The 10,142-nt window shown below is 33.8% G+C and overlaps 1 pseudogene; it reads right to left on the bottom strand.

The window, feature by feature from the left end:
* Positions 1-4,034: 4,034 nt before the first annotated feature.
* On the bottom strand, positions 4,035-4,877 carry LOC119505519 (annotated as a pseudogene).
* Between the last annotated feature and the right edge of the window lie 5,265 nt (positions 4,878-10,142).

Genomic DNA, 10,142 nt, shown 5'->3' on the forward strand with positions numbered 1-10,142 from the left:
ACCCACCCAACTTTCACACAAATGGAATCACACTCAGAAACTGAACATTCTTCAAAGTCCAGTTTCATTGTTGTTGTTTTTCAAATGTGCTATTTCAGTGCCTAACAATCTATGGTTTTGTCGTCAGTACTTTGGTGACTCCTTCGGAAGACAAACCCAGTGAAGGCAATTCAATTCAGATCAACAAGCAGTTATTTTGCAGCCATGTGTTTTGCACTGCCCTTGCTGTGGGGATTTCCCAGTTGGTTAAGACATGGCGCCTGGCATCAGATAGTTTACAGCCTAGTGCAGTTGCTACACAGGTAGCAAGAGGGTCAAGCACATGTGCAGAGAAAGTCTGGTGAGAGAGAGAAATAAACAAAACAGGGAAACATAGAAAGACTTCCTGAAATAGATGATCTATGCCTTTTCCTATTTAGATTTCATTTACAAAAATAGATGTATATTTTATACAATGTTTTGTACTGATGTGTCAGTTTTCCATTTAAGGATTTGGTGAGAACATCTTTTCAGATCATCATATATTCTTTTTCACCCCTCTTACGGCCACAAGTTTTCCTTTGTAGGAGCATCTCATACCTTATTTAACCAATTCTAATACCTCATATTGGGTATTTAATATTAACAAAGCCACTGCAATTAAAAGTGATAATCCAATGGACATCCTAGAAATTAAGGCTTTACTTGCCTCCATAGGACTGGTTTAGGAAAATTCCTAAAACTGGAAGTGTCAGATTGAAAGGTATTTTTAAATTATTGATAGATACACTATCTCATCTTTGAGAAACGATCATCATTTTTTTTTCTTGCCCAATAGCAGCATTTGAGTAGGAGTTCTTAGTTTTTACGTAATATGTTTTTTGTAGAAAAATGTTTATTACAAATAAGTGAAAAGCAAAATGTTAAATCTTTCATAGTCACACAACTTTGAAATTACTGAATCCTTACCACAAAGATTGAATCATAACACTTGGGAAATTTGCTTTTTAAAGTTAAAAATAGGTTGTGAACATGTCTCCCCTGTTTAAGAGTTATTTTATAATGTTATTTTTAGTGGCTGAATAATATTTCATTGTATAGATGTGTTGAAATGTATTTAACCAATTCCATATTGAAGGACATTTAGATTATTCCATTTTTTCCCATTATTATCACTTCTATGATGAATATCTTTAGAGATAAAATTTTCACAATCTATAATAATTGTTCCAGGAGAAGAAACAAACATGTTGAAGGTATTTATGTGTTGCAGCCACATTGCTCTGCAGAAAGTTTGCAATAACTTACCCTCCCACCAGCAGTAGATAAAGGTGTCTGTTTCCCAATTCCGTACAGTGTTTATCCATTTGTTTATGGACACAAGTTTTTTCCAGGTTTGGGCAATTGTGAATAATGCAGCTATAAACATTGATATGCAATATCTGTTGGAGAACTTGTTGCAAAGTTGGGACTTTTTGAAGGCATAGTAACTGAAAGTATTATACAAAACCCTTATTTAGAAACCAGTATATTAATCCCAGTTTATTCATCCAGATACATTCATTTCAACAGTTACTGAGTATCCTGTACCAAGCAATATAGATAGAAGCAACTCATTTAATTAGTCTGATGTTCTAACCAATTAGGCCAAAATAGCCACACTCCTTGATACAGAAACACCCTCAAAAGTAATTTCAAATTATTTTAGGGTTAAACTTTGCATTTTGAAATCCACTTTCTTTAGTCTCTGAAGTTCATTCACCTTCTTTCTAACTCAGAATTAACAACAGAGAGTTCACAATAGGACCAACCCATGATTAAGCTAAGGATCTATAGTTAGGGTAAATATTTTTATTGTATTGAATCCAAAATTTCTCCCTATAACTTACAGATACTGGTCCTATTATTACTAAGGAAAACTCCATTTCTTCCTCAAATATGTTATCTGTCACCAAGACAAACAGTTCCATACCTTCCATATTTAATCATATAAAATTTACAAGGTACTTTACCATCTTGGTTACCTTCTTCTGGATATGCACTGTGTTTGCTAGTTTGGAGCCCAGAATTGAACAAATTACTCAGTATATGTTTAGATTATGCATTCCCAATGTAATCAAGAGGAGGCAGAGACCATTAGGCTCAAAGAAGCATAGATTTTATTCATTAATTTAGTAATCTATATTTTGCATTATAATGGCACCACTAGTTCCTCAAAAAAGAAACATAACATCTTTGACTCATTCCTTGAACTGACCACTCCGTTTAGTTGGCAATAAAACTTAAATTTTTTTGGTTGTTCATTTTCAAGAGTTTTTTTGTTTGTTTATTCTTATGTTTATTTAGTTTTACTTTTACAAACACTCTACCTTCTTCCCTTCCCTCATTCCTGTCCCTTTCCCTGGTAACCTCTAATCTGCTTTCTGTCTCTTGCAAAGTTGCTTATTTCTAGATATCTCTTTTTGTACGTAGGACATACAATTATATATTTTGTCATTTTGTGTCTTGCTTGTTTCACTGAATCCAATGTTTTCAAGATTATTCCATGTTGCAGCATGTCTCAGAACTTCATTTTTTCTTATGGCCAAATAATATTCCTTGTGTATGTACCACATTTTGTTTATCCATTCATTTGTTTATGGACACAAGTTATTTCCAGGTTTGGGCAATTGTCGATTATGTGGCTATAAACACTGATGTGCAATATCTGTTGGAGAACTTGTTGCATTCTCTTTAGGTATGTACCTAGAAGTGAAATTACTGGGTCAAATGTTAAGTCTCTATTTAAGATTTTGAAGAACCACCATACTGCTTTTCACAGTCGCTCCTCATTTTACATTCTCATCAACAATGCACTAGTGTTCCAACTTCTCCACATTCTCTCCAACACTTATTTTCCATTCTTTTTTTAAAAAAAATTTTTTCTTGCTCCTTTGTCTGTCTCCTCTCCCTCTGGTACTTTCATTACACATATGTTGGTGCACTTAATGAAGTCCTGTATTTCTCTTAGGCTCCATTCATCTTTATTCTTTTTTTCTCTCTCTCCTTCACATTACATATTCTCTATTTATTTATTATCTAGTCCTCTGCCAGCTCAAATCTCCTGTTGAGCCCCCACTCATTTTTCATTTCATTTCCATTTGTTATTTTACTCATCAACTCCAGAGTTTGCATTTGGTTCTATTTTATTATTTCTAAGTCTTTACTGAGATTTTCTATTCTGCGAAACGTTGTTCTCATACCTTCCTTTACTTTTTTAAGCATGGTTTCCTGTGGATCTTTGAGCATACTTAAAATAACTGCTTTGAAATCTTTGCTAAATCCAACATGTGGCCCTCTCACAGGCAGTTTCTTTTGCCTGCTTTTTTCCCTGGGGATGGCTTACATGTTCCTGTTTTTTTTTTTTTTTTCTTTATTAGAGAAATTGTGGGTTTACAGAACAATAGTTCATAAAATAGGTTTGGAACATTTGTTGCAATTGATAACATATTTTTAGAATTCTACTATTAGTTAAACTTATGGTTTAACTAAGGGTTCATCGTATAGTATAGTTCCTTGGATTTTTTTTTTTTTCATTTTTATTTGGTTACCATATATAAACTCTAACATATCGCCTTTTAATCATATTCAGATATATATTTCAGTGCTGCTAATTCTGTTCACAGTGTTGTGCTACCATTACCCCATCCATTACTAAAACATTTCCATCATTCCAAATAGGAACCCTGTACCTTCGGAGCCTTAACTTCCCATTCCTTATTCTTTTAATGATAACCATCTTTGTGGGTGTTAAATGGTATCTCATTATGGTTTTAATGTGCATTTCCCAAATGGATAATGATTTTGAACATCTTTTCATGTGTTTATTGGCTATTCTTGCATCCTCTTTGGAGAAATACCTATTCAAGTTATTTATCCATCTTTAAACTGGGTGGTTTGTCTTTTGGGTATTGAGTTGTAGGTGTTCTTTATATTTTCTGAATATAAATCCCTTATCTCATATATGTTTTTTCTTAAAATGTATCAGTTATTTAATTAGGTTCTTTGCAAGAAGTTTAGAACACCAATTTGTGAAGAAAAACTCCATTTGTGAGACAAGACACAGAAAACAGGTGTAGCCTTGGAGCTGAGGAATAGCTTTGATTTTTGGCGTAAGTTGTGAGACCACCGTTTTCTAATCAACCTTGTGCTGCTCTGTAAACTCATCTTTCTCTTTCTCTGTGTCAAAGATCTCACCTTTCTGGTATCTGGGTTTACACAGCTTCTTCTTCTTGAAATAAGCATCAGTGAGATGTTTTGGGATTTTCACACCCCTTATGTCAATTTTGGTGGAAGTGGCAATGACAAACTTCTGGTGTGTCCTGTGCAGAGGAATTCAATTGAGGACCAGGGCCCCCATCACAAGTAGCAAGCTGCTGCTCAGCTGCTTCAGGAAAACCATTCTTTTGCCCCTGTGGTGACCAGTGAAGATGATCAGAACTGTCCTGGGAGTGATGCTAGATTGCAGCTTTCTCATGGCTCAATAGCTTCCAAGTCACATTTTCACTAGGAAAATATCTAGGCATTTTGCAAAGTTTAACCACTCTGGTACCTCCATTTTTGTCACCACCAATGGGTTTTGTGGCAGTAGTGAGAACCTTTTCCTTTTTTTCTTTTTAATACTGGATTTAGCTGTAAAATACTTCCTCTTATACATGGCCTTTCTGGAATACATTGCAGATCGTGAATATCTGCCAAGTCCTCTGAGGAGGATTGGGCTTTGGCTGCAGTGAGACTTCCCTTTTTGGGGGCTTTTTGGGCTTGAGGCTACTTTTGTTAACCTCACCACGGGCACTAAACTTCTTGGCTTCAGGTTTCTTCTCCACAGTAGCTAGCTTTCCAGCCTTTACACCCACCATCTTCCAAGATAGGAAAAAGCTGGTATATGTATTGAAACTATTTTCTCACGTTCTGTAGGATGTCTGTTCACTTTCTTGATAATTTCTTTCTACATACGAAAGTGTTTAATTTTGATGAAAACAAATATCTATTGTTTCTTTTGTTGCACATGCATTTAGTGCCATATCTAAGAAGCTAGGCCTTAAAGATTTGCCCCTATGTTATCATCTCAGACTTTTATAGTTTAGCTCTTATATTTAGATCCTTAAACATTCGGTGTTGATTTTTGTGTATGGTGTGAGGTAGGGTTCTAACTTTATTTTTCTGCATACAGATAACCAGTTTTCCCAACACCCCTTGTTGATGATACAATTCTTTCTCCACTTAACATCCTTGTCAAAAATCAATTGGCCATAGATATGTGGGTCTATTTCTGGACTTTCAACTCTATTCCACTGTTCTATTTTTCTGTCTTCCTACCAGTACCATACTCCTTTGATTACTGTCCACATTTGAAATACCATTTGAAATCATGAAATGTGAGTCTACCAACTGTGTTCCTCTTTTTCAAGATTATTTCGACTGTTTGGGGCCCCTCACAGTTCCATTTGAATTAGAAGATTTTCCATTTCTACCAAAAAAAAAAAAAAATGCTGCTTTAATCTTAATATGGTTTGCATTGAATTTCTACATTGCTTTGAGTAATTGACATATTAACAATGTTAACTCTTCCAATCCATGAACATGGGATGTCTTGCCATTTATTTATGTCTTCTTCAATATTCTTCAGCAGTATTTTATAGATGTTAGTATACAAGTCTTTTGTATCTCATTAATTCTATTTTATTCTTTCAGATCTATTGTAAATGGAATTGTTTCTCAGTTTCCTCTTTAGATTGTTCATTGCTAGTATATCAGAACATGGTTCAGTTTTTGTGTGTATTAATCGTGTATTCTGCAACCTTGCTGAATTCATTTAACACCCTGTATACTTCTTTTTTTGTGGATTCCTATAGGCTTTCAATATGTAAAATCATGTTATCTGCAAATAGAGTCAGTTTTATTTCTTCCTTTTCAATTTGGGTACCTTTTGCTATTATTGTATAATTGCTCTGGCAAGAACTTCCAGTAAAATATCAAGTAGCAGTGGTGAAGCTGGGCATCCTTGTCTCATTCTTAATCTTAGGGGGAAAACTTTGTCTTTTACCACTGAGGATGATTTTAGTGTGGGTTTTTCGTAAATGGACTTTACCATGTTGATAAAGTTTTTCCTGTTTCTATTTTTCTATCAAGAAAGGGTATTGGATTTTGCCAAATGCCTTTTCTGCATCTATTCAGATAATCATGTATTGTTGGTTTTTTTTTCTTAATTCTGTGTAGGGTATTAGATTGATTGGTTTTTGTATGTTGAACCATTCTGGCATTCCAGGTATGAATGTCACTCAGTCATGGTGTATAATCTTTTTAATATACCATTGAATTGGATTTGCTTGTATTTTGTTAAGGATATTTGCATCTATATTCATAAGTAAAATTGGTCTGTAATTTTCTTTTGTTGTGATGTCTTTACCAGGCTGTGCTATCAGAATAATACTGGCCTTATAGAATGAATCAGAAAGTGTCCCTTTCTTTTGAATTCTTTGGAAGAGTTTGAGAATGATAGGTATTAATTCTTCTTTAAATATTTGGTAGAATTCACCAATGAAGTCACCTGGTCCTGGACCCTTGGGTGGAAAGTTTTTGATTATTGAGTCAATCTCTATTTGTTTTTCTGATGTTTTCTCTGTATTTGGTTTTCTGATGTTTTCTATTTCTTCTCAAGTCAATTTGGGTAATTGATGTAATTCTTGGAATTTTTCCATTTCTTTAGATTATCTGTTTTCTTTTTTGGCATATAGTTTTCATAATATTCTTTTATAATCCTTTTTATTTCTGTAAAGTCATTAGCGGTATCAAAGTTTTACTCTCTGACTTTAATTATTGGGACTTTTTCTATTTTTTTTTTTTTTTTTTTTTTTTTTTTTTGGTCAGTCATGTAAAGTTTTGTCAATTCTATTGATTTTTTTCAAATAACCAGCTTTTTGTTTTGTTTTTCAATTCTATTCTTTATTTCATTTATGTCTGCTCTAATTATAATAGTTTCCTCTCTTCTGCTAATTTTAGGTATACTTTGCTTTTGTTTTTCTAGTTCCTTGAGATATAACTTGGGCTATTAATTTCAGATCTTTCTTCTTTTTTACTGTGGGTTTTAATACCTATAAATTTCCCTCTGAGCACTGCCTTTACTTCATCCCAGAAGTTTTTGTATCTTGTCTCTTTGTTCTCATTCATCACACAGTATTTTCCAATTTCCCTTGTAATTTTGTCTTTAACCCATTGGTTGTTTAAGAGTGTGCTATTTTATTTCTATATGTTTGTAAATTTTCCAGTTTTTCTTCTGTTATTTATTTCTAGCTTCATTCCATTGTAGTCAGAGAGATTACTTTCATGATATCAATATTTTAAAATTTATTTATAGTTCTCCTGTGCCCTAACATATGATGTCTCCTAAAGCATTATCCAGGTGCACTTGAAAAGAATGTGTATTCCATCATTTGTGAAGTGAAGTGTTCTACATATGTTGGTTAGATTTATTTGGTTGATACTGTTGTTCAGATCTTCTATTTCCTTACTGATGTTCCATCCAAACAAATGTTTTATATTAGTCTTATTATTATTATCACTATTATTGGAAAAATATGTGACCATATTAAAAAACAAATCTGGAGAGTACAGGATAGGTAAAATACACAGTAACAGTTGCCCCAAGTCCCAGAGCCTGTCCTCTTCCACAAATGTAACCAATTAATAGTGCTTGGTTGATTGTTCCAGAAGGATTTAAGTTACTCAAGGATGCCTATGTGGATTTTATACAAATGGGATCATTTATTGGGCTGTACTTTGTTTTTTTCTATTTAACTATCTTTCATCATATTCTTTCTTTTAGACACATACTTATTGCCCTCTGTATTTCAGGGGAGGAGAGAACTTCACCCAAATTCTGAGTTTTCCTGTCTTGCAGACGGAGTCCACTTAGTAGAACATTTCAGCCTCTCCCCCTGGCTCAGTCCACATCCTCAAGAATGTAGTGATTTTTCTGATTGATCAATTTGGGAAGAATGGACTGGACATGCTTGTCTCATCTCTTTCTTTATGCTGTTTAAATAGTGCTGTTTCAGGGAGCAAGCACTGTGCTGTGTCCCTCTGGGAACAGCTTCTGCTCCACGGGGAGCACTATAATGGTCCAGGCTACTGGGAGTGTCTAGAAAGACAATCCACCTGCAGATACACACCACATTCTCTAACACAGCCTTTATCCATTTTCAAAGGAATATTTTTGTTTCTTCATATGCTATTCCTAGTCTTATTTCTCAATTTGTCCTTAACCCAGGCAGAGGAAAAGGTGCTATTTTTTGGACACCCTCTAAAAGAACCCAATATATATCAAAGTAGGAAATTTAGTTAAGCAGTTTTCCATTGACAGGCATTTACATTTGCTTATTTTTTCCAGTTTTGTTTTGTGTGTTTTTTTTTTTAATCACACAGAAGGCTGCACAGTCATAAATAAATAAATGTGAGTATATCTGTAAGGTATAGTCCAAGAATGGAATTCCTCTGTGAAATACTATGCATGCTGAAAAATCTGATGGGACAAAATTGACCTCCCATACTTTTTACAAGTTTACAGTCTCAACAATGGTGAGACTTTGTTTTCTCAACCATTGCCAATAAGGAGAATTCTCAGCCTTTAATCTATACTATTCTGATAGGTGGCAAATTTTAATTTGCATTTACTTAATTATGTGTGAGATTGTGCTTTTTCCATGTTTATTGACCATTTGTATGATTCTTTCTGTGAACTGCCTGTTCATCTTCTTTGCCCATTTTTTCTATTGGGTCATTTATCTTTCTCTTATTGATTTTCAGAAGTTCTTTGCATACCAATAAAATTGGCCCTTTCCCTGTATTATGTCTTGTGAATAATTTCCCTATTTATCATTTGTCTTTTGGTAATGTGCAGGTACTTTGTCTTTTATTCAGGTATATGTAGTCAAATTTCCAATTGTTTTTATGACTTACATATATATGCTGAACTGTTGCTGACCAAAGAAAATAATATTATCAGTGTAGATCATTATAGAAAGATTATCCTGAAAGCAAATATCACTTGGATTGGATAAAGAAGATACTAGAAACACAGACATTAGTTAGAGGACTGCTATAATGATTTTGATAAGTAATCAAGTCTATGGTAACTTAAAGGAATAGAGAAAAAGAAATCAGCATGAGCTCCTTCAGAAATAGGTGCAGCTGTGGAAGAAGAGAAGGATAAAATTCCAACCTATTGTATAGGTGAAACTTCTTCCCCAAGGAAATTCCTTTATTCTCCAGTCCTCTAAGAATTGGATTAATTTGGATTTGGGAATGACTCTAACATTTTAGACTGTCTTCAGTGTATACCACTATTCTCTTGTTCAGATGTCTAACATGTCTGTTAATCTCCTTAGAGAATGAGAAATTTACCAGAGAAATTTTGGAGTAATAGAGAATTGTTCTAGGAGAATATTAGCTTTGTCACTGTTATTGCTTATTAATGAATAAATCAACATTGTGTCTCTTTCATAATCTCATAAAGTATTATTTCATAATACTTATCATGATTAATGTTTATATATTTATTTATGAATATTTAACATTTGTCTCTCTCATTAGACCAATGCTCCATGAGCACTATGGACTGTTTCTATGTTGATCAGTGTGTCTTTTGCATTTACCCCAAAAAGTGCACATTCCAAGGGTCCAAAAATTGTTTTCAAATGAACGACTATTGCTTCAATTCATATAATGTTCCTTTAAGTTTGAATAGGTTTTGGTATTTATCAAATGCATTCATGTACAGTATTTTATTTGGATGTTAAATGTCACAATAACTCCATGGGTTAGGTTTTATCTCCATTTTATTGAGGAGGAAATTTAGGCTTGGTATGCAACATAACATTTCCAAAGTCACATAGAAAATGAAATAATTACTCCAGCAAGTGCTTCACCCAGTTCTTTTTCCACAGTGCCACGCTGCAAGGTTAGAATCACAAAAACTTCAATATGAAAAGGTTAAAAACTTTCTAAATGCTTCCAGACTCAGCAGTTCATAAGAATGTATGTTTGCTGTGTAAAAATAATGAAATGGTAATACATCTTCATTAGGTAGTTTGTCATTTGCAGTGGTGTCTGATAATCAAGGCCAA

Source organism: Choloepus didactylus, chromosome 10 (assembly GCF_015220235.1).
Source record: "Choloepus didactylus isolate mChoDid1 chromosome 10, mChoDid1.pri, whole genome shotgun sequence".
NCBI classification, from domain to species: domain Eukaryota; kingdom Metazoa; phylum Chordata; class Mammalia; order Pilosa; family Megalonychidae; genus Choloepus; species Choloepus didactylus.